This window comes from Lutra lutra, chromosome 17, assembly GCF_902655055.1.
Source record: "Lutra lutra chromosome 17, mLutLut1.2, whole genome shotgun sequence".
NCBI classification, from domain to species: domain Eukaryota; kingdom Metazoa; phylum Chordata; class Mammalia; order Carnivora; family Mustelidae; genus Lutra; species Lutra lutra.
In genome coordinates, this window is record NC_062294.1 from 46,834,306 (window position 1) to 46,847,583 (window position 13,278).

The 13,278-nt window shown below is 56.5% G+C and overlaps 1 protein-coding gene across 4 annotated transcripts in view; it reads right to left on the reverse strand.

The window, feature by feature from the left end:
- Positions 1 to 11,944, reverse strand: part of AKT2 (AKT serine/threonine kinase 2) — a 48,294-nt gene extending 36,350 nt beyond the window's left edge. The window contains exon 1 of one of the 4 annotated variants that reach the window (XM_047711835.1): positions 11,763 to 11,944. The gene's annotated coding sequence lies outside the window, so the exon portion shown is untranslated. Of the gene's footprint in view, positions 1 to 1,069; positions 1,216 to 8,734; positions 8,746 to 11,762 lie in introns of those variants that run through there. The other 3 variants (XM_047711838.1, XM_047711837.1, XM_047711839.1) reach the window with 3 other exon arrangements.
- Positions 11,945 to 13,278: the final 1,334 nt, after the last annotated feature.

Genomic DNA, 13,278 nt, shown 5'->3' on the forward strand with positions numbered 1-13,278 from the left:
TCCCCTGCGGGCAGAGCCACCCCCCTGGCCATGAACCACTGTGCCAAGGGTGCACTTGCTGAAATCGTGAAAGACTGGAAGCAGCCGAAACGCCCACCCCAGGGCTCTGACATGAATGTGACAGCACTAAAAAGAAGGAGCAAACTCCCATGTGCCGGTGTCTCATTCACCGCAGGCCAGGCACCCTCTCCCCGGCACTTTTACAATCTCTTTTTAGTGAAGAAACTAAGTCACTAAGTGTGACAACCAGTGCCAGTCCTCAGACCAGGAAGCACGGAGCTGGCGGGGCTGGCGGCCCCATGGCACGAGTCTGGCACACCAGAAGCCGGGTCCTTGCTCCCCAACTTTGTGAGCTCCAAGTGTCCCCCTCTGTGCAGTGGGGAGGCCGGCAGTGCCTCCAGCGCGGGCTCGGGTCCCGTGTGGCAGGGCGGCGTGGCTCAGACAGGGGCAGCGTCCGCAGGCAGGTCGTTCCGTGCGCTCACGGCTGCACGGGACATGGTCCCCAGCTGCCTTCCCGCCACACAAATGGGCACGCAGCACAGGGCCTCCATTCTGGTGCTTTCTCACCCACCAGGCTCTGGAGCCGGCAGCGCCGCTCACGGCCCCAGGGTAAACGTGAGCCGCAGCAACCTCTTCAGGAAAGCAGCCATGCGACGACAGCTCTGGCAGGGAAGGGTGTCAGGCTGGGGGCCACGAGGAGGTGGGTGTGTAAACGTCACCTGCGTGGAGGGAATTGTGCCCTAAAAGGCAGAATCACAGGTGCAGGGGTCAAGGCTGCCTCAGGAACCAGATGTGCTTTCCCCTCGGGGCTCTGCCACCTCCTGGGCACGTTGCATCCCCTTTTCCCCCTTCGTTCACCGCCCACACACCGGAGACAGAAGCAGCGGGCACTCGGGCACTCGGGCACTCGGGGTGGTGAGGACTGAAGTAGCCACTCCACACCCTACCCCCTGAACTCTGCCCGCGGCGCAGCTGCTCGGGACCGTCAGGTGTTACTGCCACTGCTGGGGAGCGGCAGGGGGACCCTCGCCTCCCACGTTGCACGTTTCTGTAACATGTGAATTTTTACCTATTCCACCTCCTCAGCGGGAAGGCAGCGTTAAAGATACTTTTTTTCTCTTCAACGGCGCACAGTCCCCTCAGCTGCCCCATCTGTCTACTTGGAGCAGGTAGGACTGGGAGCAGGCCGAAGACGTAGGCGGCCTGCAAAAGATACTGGGACGAGAATAAGCACAGAGCAGATTTCCTTCTCTTCCTTGCCACCCCCGCCCCACACCTGCCCCCTCAGCCCGTCACCCAGGGCCTTAGAGCACCCCACAGAAATCACGTCAGATATCTGAGCCGGCCTGGCCACGGGCTCCAAACACACCGGGTCACCAGGCTGCATCTGGGCAGAGACCCTCCAAACACAGCTCTGACCCTGTACCTCCCCTGCTCGGGGATCACATCCCAGGCCTTCACGGAGACAAGGGCCACCAGAAATGACCCCTGCCTACCCTCCTGCCTCATTGATCAGTAGCACCATCCCCACATGCTCTTCTCTGGTCCCTCAAACAGTCTTTGTGTGTGTGCTCTCTCTCACACACATACCCCAGGACCTTTGCACATATTAGTCCCCCAAGCCGGCACACTGCTCACCCATCTTCACCTGCTAAATCCTCACTTCCTCAGAGAAGCCTGCCTTGACTGCTACTTGCCCCACAAAGAGTCACAGATCCTCAGAGCTCAGCTTTCTGCCCTCTCACAGCACTTACCTCTAATGTGCTCAGTCACTTGTACAATTATCTGGGTAATGGTACCTTCCCCACTGGACGGGGAGCTCCACAAGGCAGGGATGGGAGTGTCCTGGTCCCCGCTGTGTCCCCACCACATGGCCATGCCCAGAGCTTTCATGAACCTAGGCAGGGATAGCACCCCCAATTATAGCTTTTGAGATCAGAGTTGGGTCAAGTAAAGGCAAAACAAAAAATCCTGCATTCATTCCTTCCACCGCTATGGCACCCATGCTGTGTCAGCACTGCTCTAGTCACCAGGGAGGCAGCAGGGACCAAAACAGAACTCCCTGCCCTAGGGGAGTTTATGAGGGGAGGGGAGAGGGTGGACAGGCCTCGAGGTAAAGCTAAACGAAGAGGCAAATTACATGCTGTAACAGAAGCTGACAAACATTATGGAGAAAAACAGCACACGGAGGACTAGGTATGTGCGAAGGGGCGAGGGTTTCTGGTTTTATCCAGGGTGTTCAGAGGAGGACTCATTGAGATGGTGAACGGTGAGCAGAAATTCTCACTGAGAGATGAGGCAGCCACTGGGGCCAGGGGAGAGGGGAGAGTGCCCCAGGCCCAAGAGGGGCGCCAAGGCCAGGTGGGGCCTACGTGAGGCCCAGTCGGGAGGGTGGAGGGGAACGGAGCACGTGAGACTACCGGGGAAGCCTGAGAGGCCACCGTAAGGGCTATGGCTACTTCTCAGGGACAGACGTGGAGGGCTCTGGCTTGGGGCACAGTGGGACGCGGGGTTCCTGGCCCCAGTGAGGCAGAGGCTGTATCACAGCCACTTTCTGCTGCTGCCGCCTGAAGAAGCTCTACACGCTGGCCTGACTCTCTCACCTCCTGACCCACTGGGGGACAATGAGGACCCACCTTTTATCAATTGGGAAACTGAGAACAGGAAGGATGCCATGAGTACCCAATGCTGGGCAGCTGGGATGCGGCAGAGGAAAGCGGATCCTGAGACTCTTCCACCACCTTCTGCCCTCACTCCCAAGAGACTGAGTCCCCTCTTGCACCCGGGCCAGCCCTCCCCTACCACCCGATGCCCTGCAGACCCAGGCTGCCCCTGCGGGCATAAACACACACGTGCTCACATGCACAAGGAGGGCCACCCCCTCCCGCCCCGGTCTGACTGAGGCCTTCCTCCCTCACAGACATTGCTCCACATCACCATCTGGCTGCCTCCTTGGCCAGAAGTTTGGAGGCAGGACCTGGCGGCGTGAGTCCCCATCTTACCCCTGGGGCATCTAGGAGCAAGCAGGGAGGCTCCTGCCCACGGCTAAGGTTTGCTGAGGGCTCCCGATGAGCCAGGTCCGGACTCATGGGGACCCTCACAGCAAATCCTGGGAGGTGGATGCTATCACTATCACCATCCTGACCCAAGGAGGCAAAATCACAGGCCCAAGATCACACTGTCATGAGTGCAGGAGATGGCTGCGCTAGCCAACAGAACTTTCTGTAATAACAGAAATGTGGCTCCAGGGGCTAGTGCAAGTAAAAGGCTAAATTTTTACTTGTATTTCAGTGTAATTCACTAAAACTCAAACAGCCCTGCAGGGCTAGTGGCTAGCAAACTGCAAGTGCAGCTCCACAGAAGCTCTGGGATGAAGCCCCAGGAGGCCGAAGGCAGAAGGGCTTGGGGGAGGCGAGCGCTGGGGCATGCTCCCAGGCTCAAGGGGCTGGATCCTCCCAGCCGGCCACGGAGGAGCTCCCGTGTGACACCATCACTCCCAAACCCTGACCCATTCGGCCCAGGGAGCCGAAACAGGGCTCAGAGCCCAAACCCACACCCAGAGTCCAGTCCTGGCCGCTACCTTCCAGGATTCACGGGTCGCTTTCCTGAACCTCAGTGTCCTCCTCCTCTATAAAACGCAATCTTCAGGACAACCTGAGCACGTTTTTAGAGTATTTCAAAAGATGTTTTGGTTTTTTGGGGGGTTTTGGGTTTTTGTTTTTTGTCTTTGGCAATCCAGGGTCATCATGGGGACCCAGTGAGACATGCTTCAAGCACAGCTGGGGATGAGGCCAGCACTTCGGAAAACAGGCAGCAATTACACAAAGGCAAACTCCAAAGTCAAGGGCCAGCCTGAGCCTGAGTTAGTCAGAGCTATGGAAGTGGCAGCTATGTTCATCCTGTCACTTGCTGGTTAAAAGGAATCATCCAGATGATTCATGACATGCCCATATTCACTCGTTGAAAATATCTAAACGAAAACACACAGCTAAAAACAGTAGACAAGTCACAGACACTACCCAAAAACACATGCTCACACTCCCCACTCCCTCACCCCACTCCAGGTCTTGGGACACCAGTTTGAGAAGCACAGACTTGCCAGCCAGACCTGGGCCCTGCCGCCCTCCCGTGCGCTGACCCCGCTCCCCCAGCTGCGGTGGCATGTACTCAGGGTCACCACACTGAGGTGTACCCCATCTTAGGGCCTTTACCTATGCTGCACCCCTGCCTGGTCTGCTCCTTTGGGCTTTCATGTTAAGGCCTGAATGCCTCACCTCAGGAGCTTTCCCCAAGTTCCCCTCCTGCCAAGGCCAGCCAGATCTCTGGTCCCTTCCTCTGTGGCACCAAGCACTCTTGGACAAACGCTACTTTTCTGCCTCCTCCAGTAAACTGGGTGCTACTCCCTGACAGCCAAAACCATCCACAGCACACAGTAGGTCCTCAATAAATCATCTGGTAAAAGAACAGAATACACAAATGACCAAAAATAGCCAAGTGCGGGCTCCAGTGGCCATTCGGGAATCAGACCCCAAGGCAGGGGATAGGAGAGTTACCTCCCAACTCTCACCCCTGCCCCCTGGCCTCTAGGGAAAGAAGGGGCCGGCCAAGGCCACGGCTCCACAGGCACTGGGGAGGCCGCTGCACCCCATCTCCCAAGCAAGGATCGAATGGAGCTTAATCCAGGTTCCATCGTGTAGTGGTTAGCACATCTGCCTTACGAATGGAGCTTAATCCAATCATTTCCAGAACAACTGAGGCCTACTTCGTGCCCGCTCTGTTTAGAAGAAGAGAAAGCAAAAAAGATCATTAGGACAACAGTAGTGAAGGGCACCTGGCCAGCTCAGTAGCCCAGTAGGCGGTGTGTGCGACTCTTGATCTCGGGGTTGTAGGTTCATGCCTCACGTTGGGTGTAGAGATTACTTAAAATAAAATCTCTTAAAACAGCAACGGCAGTAATGACCTCAGAAACAGCGGCCATGGCACTGATCAGAGGCAGAAGAGCCAGTCTCAAAAAGGCAGACTGAACCCCAGACAGAGTGGGCTTCAGATTTCCTGTCACCAACACCGTGATTTTGGGCAAATCCAGTAACCTGCCCAGGCCTTTGCTCGCTCACCTAAGAAATGGGAAGAAGAGTTGAGCCGAGCTCCCAGGTCATGGCGAGGACCGGTGAGAGCGGGCACGTGAAGCCCCGGGGCAGGCCTGGCACAGAAACACCGCCCCGCTAGCTCTCAGTAACGACGGCGTTCTATGTAGCTTTCTGTGCCTCAGTTTCCTAACCATCAATGGCGGTGCTCCTTACCCTACCTCACAGGCTGCTCAGACCCGTGTCTGGCTGCTCGGGGGCTTGGTGACAGGTATGATTCATTCCTGTCGGGAGCCCCTCCCCAGCAGGAACCTGGGCTGATCAGCTTGCCACCTCCTCCCCAAGGCTCCAAACACAGAGCAGCTCCACCAACCAAGAAGCCCAGGCTGGCTGCATCCAGAGCCCTTGTCCGCTCACAGATGCCCAACCTGACCCAGGTTCACCCATCCCCAGCAGCAGCAGCAGCCCAGATCCACCGAGCACCTTCCCAGGAGGCCCCATGTCAGGCATTTTCTAACACACGCGATCCCTGAATCCTCCTGACTGCCCCACTTGGCAGTGTTGTTCCCGTGTCAGCCCAGCAAAACGGGCCTCAAGGACATGAAATAAGGCCCCCAGCGTTCCACAGCAACCAAGGAGAAGCTGGGAGCAGCCCCGACCACTATGGAATGACCCACCGATGATGAAGGCCTTGAAATCAGGCCGGGAGGGATGAGGGAGCAGGGCAAGGGAGTGGCAGCTGCCCCCCTCTTCCATTCGCAAAGGGCCCACAAGGTGGCAAACCAAGGCAGGCTTGGATTTCTGGCCTCACCCTTAGAAACAACATCTGCGGACAAGCTTCCTGGGCAGAACAGCAGGGCTCAAGGAACTTCCTGCACAGACCTCCACATGTAGTCTCCCTTTAGCCAATTCCCGCTTACCATGCCCTGCTTCACGCACCCAGTACAGCCAGGCCCCACTGTGGGTGCTGAGCTGGCGGTGGATCCTACCCCCAAGGGGGCCAGGCCCGAGCTCCATCCCCCCACCCCCCACCCCTCCCACCCCTGCTCCCTCCCTTCCCTCCCCTCCTGGTCCTGCTCCCAGGGCTGTCTCCCCTAGCTGGGCCTCTTGCTGCTTGGCTGGCTGTCCAGAAGAGCCTGCCACGGAACCACCCCACCGTGCAGCCTGGAGGCCTGGTGGTGGAAAGCCTTCTACTGAGAGCTCTTGGGCAGTGAAGAGAAGCCCAGGGAGGGGTGTCTCTGGGTCCTCCAGAGGCCGGGAGAGCAACTTCGAAAAACACTCCTTTCCATCCCCCCATCCCAAAGGATTTTTCCGGAGACTCCAGAGGTTGCTCTTGAGGGTCTCTCCACTCCTTCCAGGAAGACAGCCCAGAGCAAGCCTGGGAAAATCAACAGCCCAGCTTCTGCTTAGTGCACTAAGCCTTCAGTATGAGGCTCCCTCACCCATGATGACCTGGTCTCAGAAGACCTGGAGCCATGCTGCCCAAATTCAGAGCCCCAACCCCAGCACTGTGGGTTGGGGACCCAGCCCTGGTTACTGAGGCTCTCCAGGCCTCTGCGAGCTGGGAATCAGAGCCGCGTCTGCCTCAATCTAAGGGGTCTTCACTCAAGTCCCCACAGCTCCTTTGCATCACTCACGATCCCTATCTATGTGTCACCTCTTCTAGGAGACCTCCTTGATCACCCACCTAGTAATAATATCCCCACACACTCTTTCCTCTTTTGCCTTTCTAACATTGGTCACAAACTGATATCCTCTTCTAGATTTGCTTGCTGGGCACCTGTCTCCACTAGAAAAGTTAGGCCCACAACACCTGGTCTTCCAAGTTCTAGAGCAGCAACCAGGAATGTGGCAGGTCCTCAGGCACACAGCTGCATGGAAGGTCAAGACAGCCAAGTACAGCTTTTATCAGGTATTACCGTTGTTCTGCACTGTTATTTGATATTAGCCCAGCTGTCTGGGTTGGGGAGGGGTGGGCACAAATCACCTCACTGAGCCTCCCCCCATCTGTCCCTAAACGGAACAGCCCTGAGCCCTGGGGAATGCGGTGTGAAAACCACAGAGGAGGGAGGCGACCATCACGCCTTTACCACCGCCTTTGCCACCGTTTCTAAGGCAGTGATTCTACTCAAGGGGAAGTAAGGAGGCATGTGAAACTCCCTGACCCACTCGAAAATCTACCCACCCACCCCCACCCCAAGCAGAGGCCTGAGAACCTTTTCTGGTGAAAGTCACCTTCTGAAGCTTGAAATCTGACCGAGCTATCCCTCAGAAAAGTCTGCAAGGCTCTGACCTCGCCTGCCCTCCGCTCCAGCCTCCCCTCACTCACCCTGCCCCACCACACAGGCCTCCATGCTGCAGGTCCCTGTACCTCACCAAGTTTTCAACTCTGGCCCTGTGGTTCCCCCACCGCGCCCCCCCCCCAAGGCCGGTTCTTCTCCTTGCTCACCTGGTCCACCAATTGGGGATCAGCAGAGAGGCCTTCCTGACAGCCCGATGACAGAAGCTCCCAGTCACACCTGATTGTAACTGACCGACTGGCACCTCCCTTGAACCTGTCCCTCATTTATTCGCCAAGTTGACTGTCTCCCTCAGTGCCACGGAAGGAGCACCTCCGTCCAGGGTACTGCCCCATCCCCAGCACCCGAAGCGATGAAAGGCACACAGCAGGTGCTCAGTGAAGGCTGGTGGATCAGGGAAACCCTCTGGCTCTGCGATGCCTTCGGGACCAAGGGCGCACTTCTCCCCCTGCACCCCCCCGCCCCCAACCCTGGCCCAGGTGGCTCTGCACAGCTGGGCCCCTGACTCCCACCAGCACTTTTGCTCCTTACCCAGCTTGCGCCCACCCTTCTGCCTCGAAGCCTTCAAAGGGCTGTTCTCACCTGGGTCAAGGCCCTTCCTGCCACTCCCGGGGGCTGTGGTGGAGATTCAGTAAAAGCACATAGAGCACGGGGGGTTAGCAGAGCCTGACATCTGAAAAAGAGCTAGAATTGTGACCTCAGAAGAGCTCTGGGCAGCAACTGTGTGGGAGGATGAGGCCTGGGTGCTGCACTTGCTACCCTTTATTTGATTATATGTCCCACCTCTGCCCCAAGCCTCCAAAACCTCAGTTTCCTCATCTGGAAAATGGGGATGCTAATTTCAGCCAGGCCCTCCTCCTGGAGGTAGCTGCCAAGGCTCTGCAGCCTGGGCAGAGCCTCCAAAATAACACGACTTATAATCGCTAAGCTGTCCTGAGGGCTCACCGTGTGTCAGGCACTCTCCTGAAAGAGTGAGAGCCGGAAACGTTTACTGGAGGCTGTGCCGGGGAGGCTTTCCACAGATTAACCCATTTCACCTTCAGGACAATGTATCAGGGGGGAATGACCATCCCTCAACACAATGGAAGCTCAGAGAGGCTGAGGAACCTGCTCAAGGGCGCCCAGCCAGGAGTGCTTGGGGTTGGATTTGGACCCGCTGCTCTGAATCACGTTGGTGGAGCTCTTTACAGAGCTCAGAAACCAGGACACAGGATTCCCGGATTCTGGCTGGGCCACCTGGGGAGCTGGACACCAAGACACCTGAGAGGAGTGAGGAGAGAGGAGCGAGGGGTGAGAGCGTGGGCAAAGATGGACGGGCTCAGGATTGCTGACTGGGCCTGTGCACAGCACCAGTCACCGGCCCAGGAGCTTCTGGTGGATAAACTCGTTTCATCTTCACACAGGTCTGACGTGGGTGCCATTCAGAGCCCACTGCACCAAGAGGGGAAAAACTGAGGTCCAAGGTCACACAGCCCAGAACATGAAAGCTCCAGAAACTGCATGCGGGCCCAGCACACCGTGCTTTGGGCAGGGGCCTCTAGCATGGGCTCCTCTGAGTATGTCACCCCCTGCGCAGCCCCCCTGCTGTTTTCTCCTGGCTTTCAATACTCTGCACCGGGTTTAAAAGACGTCCCCTAGCTCAACACTGAGGGACCCAAGTTTCACCTAGCAAGCCAGAACTACTAGACTGGCTGCGGGCAGAGGTGCTCACAGCAGCCTTGGGCGCGGATGGTAAGAGGAAGGAAATGCCCAAGAGTGCAGCTGGCAGCGTCCAGGGCAGGGCCTCTGAGGTGCCCAAGACCCACTCTAGCTGGGGACCTGAGGAACAAAGAGCGCACAACACTAGAGGCAAGCTGACCTGGGTTCAAAACCCAGCCTGCCCCCGAGGGTTGGAGGGACCCAGGGCAAACCAATTCTTCCCCTGAGGTCTCATTCTGCAAAAAGGAGAAAACTACCACATCCACTGGGGGGGCAACTAACCCACAGTTTTAGTTGTTGACAAGAGGCTCACTGAGACCAAACCTGGCCGGGTGGGGGTTCACATCGTGGTTCTATTACGTCTGGCTGTGACACATCAGGCCAAGCCTTTCACTTCACAGCAGGTGTATCAGTCTCCTCATCTGTAAAGTGGGCACCACACTCCTACCTAGCTCACGGGAGTCTATAAAATGGACATAACCATACCTATCCTGTAGGTTCGTTTTGAGATTTAAAAGAGCTTATGTGTGTAAAAGGGTTGTCCCACGCCTGACATACTGTGGATGGCCAAAACCACCAGCTGTTCACTAGCTCTGGAAATGACTTGCCTCTCTGTGCCTCAGTTTCCCCTTCTAATACAGAGACCGTGCAACAGTACTACAGCTCCAGGATGTATTCAGCAAGTTAATCCATTCTGAATAGTGTGTCATACCCAAAAAACACTCAATAAATGTCAGCCATCGATCTCACAATTATGGTTTTTATTGCTGCTGTTAACCCATCAGGCAAACCCTCTAAAAGCTGGCAGAAGGAGACCAGAGAAACAAATCCTTAGTGGAGAAAAATTCTAGAGCCCCACAGTCTAGAAAAGACTCAAGGACCTCAAGGACTGTTCTCGAGGAACCACAACCTAAGAAGACAGACAACTTGGGAGCCAAGGATGTGGACCAGCCTTTGACCACATCACCAGCCCACATTAGCTGGGGCAATCAGGGACTGCAGCCAGCCTTCTGGGAACTCCAGACCCAGGGCAAAGGCTACCTGGCAAGCCAAGGTCACGAAATGGCCTAGGCAGCAAGGGCAGTCACTCCAAGCACCAACCCAGTGATCACACTGAGAAACTAGATCTGTGGGAGATTTGCCTACCCTAAGTCCTTCAGAGAAACCTTGCTCCCTGGTTCCGGCTGGGCCAGGGCACCCCTACCCAAGTCCCTTGGGCCTTCGCAGTGAGAACAGCTGGGAAAACAGCACTCAGCCTCATTGTCGCCTAACGGTGAGACCAACTGTTATCGCCTGGTGGGGAGCATAAACACAACAGGAGGCTGGACAGCTAACCAGGAAGACACAAACAGCCTCATGACTAGAATGGAGACTGCCATGATCTGTACTGGTGCCTGGCTCCTGGAAATCCACCGCCCAGCAAGGGTTATTTGGGTGGGTGCTTGAAGCAACTGACTGCCCTTGTTGTGTAGGCCAGCAAGGTCTGGCCAGGGCTGAACTCCCCAATGCTTCTCTGAGAGGCGAAGAGAGGACAAGGTTGAAAGGACAAGGTTGGAAGACCAACATGATTACTCTAGCCCAGGCCTCCTGCTGAGCCCAGGCAGCCCCCAAATGAGAGGAAGGGGGTCTTCAGAATTCCAAGGATCAAAACGTCCCCAGACACCCTGCCTTGACAGAGAGGTGTCCCTCTAAACACTCCTTCCTCTTAAGTCTTAACAAGTAGGGGCCACAGCTCCTCAAATCTGAGCTCAATACCTCCTCCCCTCCCAAATACGGAGCTGAAAGCTCAGAATACTTCAGAGAGAGGCTTCTAAAACATCTCCTGCCCACAAAAACAAAGAATTCGCAGCAGAAGTGTCTCATACATCTTTAAAAAAGGTTTAATAATATGAAAAGGTTGTAGGACAGACAGCAATCCCAGCGACCATCCAGTTCCCCCAAAGTCATTGAGAAGTTCAATAGTGATCCTCCCTTCTACCGCTCGGAGTAAACCCCCAAGCCCCACCACCAACTCGGGAGGGAAAGCCCTTCCTCAACACTCCTCATTACAGCCCTCCCAAAATACTCTCCCGAACACCCACTGTGGCCTGCCCCCCTCACCCCTACGCATCCCTCAAAGCTTATAAACATCACAACCCTCCCCCCTCGATACGGTGCTCCTCCACGCTCTCAGGATGCCCCCCCCGCACCTCAGTGGTATGACCCACACGGCGCTACTCAGAACGCACTTGGTACAGCTCCCTCCCCAGCAAACCCCCACCTCCCTAAAAACGCTGGAAGAACAGCTCCCACAGCCCCGAATAGGTACAGCCCCCTACACTTGGTAAGGCGTGTCCCCCACCCCAGGCCCATGGCTTAGCTCTAGCACACCGGCGGGGCGCACCCTTCCCATCCCGCTGGGTTCAGCCCCCAGTTCCTCAGTGGTTCGGTCCCCGCACTTCGGTGTGCCCCCACCCAGTGCAGCCTCAGTGGACGGCCAGCCGCCCCCGCCCCCGGCCCCTCTGGGGTAGTCCGACAGCCCCGCGCAGCACGCCCCCACTCTGTCCCGGAAGGGGGGGGCTCGAGGACGGCGGTCCCCGCCCGGCGGGCACTGGTGGTACGGCCCAGCGCCGCACGGCGGGGGGTCCGGACGCAACCATCGCGGGGGGAGGCGCTCGGGGACACGCGCTGGCGCACTCACCTGTCACCGGCGGCCGCCCAGCCTCTCCGGCGGGGCCCTACTCCCGCCCATCGCCACGCTGCGCTTGGTCCCGCTCCTTGTGTCTCCTGGCGGCAGCAACTGCAGCGGCAGCGGCAACGCCTTCTCCGAGCCAGGCCCAACGGCTCGCGCGGCGCGGCCCCCCCGCCCCCTCCCCCCAGCCCCCGCTTACCGCCCCCTCCCACCCTCTGGCCGGAAATACCGCCTTCTCCCGCCACAAACAGGAACTGACGTAAAAGAGCGAGAGATGAACTCGGAGAGCGTTAGGGCGCAGGCGCAAGGCCGGGCAAGAGGCTGATTCAGAGCGGGACGCCTGCGTACTTTAGGCAAGTTTGGGTCGAGGTGAGCTAGAAAGGTATCACGCGCAGGCGCCGGATGTAAAGAAGAGACAGGATTGCGCAGGCGCAGCAGGACTCTGACGCCCGCTTTCCTTAAAGCCTCGCCGCAGCGATACTTCCCGGCAGCCCCGGGTCCTTATTTACATACGCTTTTGATCTCGCTTTACTGTGATCTCGCCTTTCCTCTCGGTTCCGAGGCTCTTAAAGAGCCCTGGAGCGGGGGTTAGGAGAGTTTTCACTGTGTCTCGCCGTGGTGAGCACAGGCTCTGAAGTCTCACAAACCCAGCTTTTCATTTCCTCGCTGGTGATAGTAAACAGATTGACCGTTTTCTGTGGCTCTGTGTCCAAATCTGCAAAATGGAAACAGAGCTGCGTCACTGGGATATTGGACTTTTTTTTAAAAATGTAAATAGAGCAGTTTATATCAATTAGACACTCTGTGACTCCAAAATATTAATCCTACTGCTCATCATGTATGTGCAATAGGGGTATAACTTTATTTAATGGGGTAACTTGGTCCTTAAAAGGCCTAAAGATCGCCTTGTAAGAAAAGAGCTCTGAAGAGATTCTGGTCCACTGGTCAGCTAGTGTCCTAGGCAGTGTGAGACCTCTGCCTCCCAGGTCCTTCACTCTTCAGAGGTTGGGTACGGCTTGCTGCCTTCTGAATTTGGGTTCCAGTGAGCTTAGCAGGTATATATCGGTCAGTGCATACTTCTGGAAGCCCTAGCTGGGAGTTGAAGAATCCTAGGTCCACCTAAGTCTGTGAGAATAACGCAGGCAATCCAGCTCAGAAGCGGGCCTTAGTTTCCTCCGAGGTAAACCTAATGCCGGAACAAGACCTTAGCTAATGGATTTCCAGCTTGGAACTTGCTTCTCTGTATTCCTTACTCACGGGCTTCCCCCAACACAGGGTTGATAACCAACCAATGCCTCCCCCCTCACAGGCCTGATCATTTTAGTGTCTTACTGTCTGGTGACAGATCTGTCTCCACTGTGCAGAGAGTCCCACGAGGAAAAAGACCAGAACTGCCTCAGTCACCACCGTGTAGCTAACACTGCCCAGCAAAAGTCTTGGCACAGAGTGTGCTCTTGGGGAATATTTGTTTCGGGATTTAGTCCTTTCCGCTGTAACCTAGACTCAAGCTCACTGGGGTCTACCT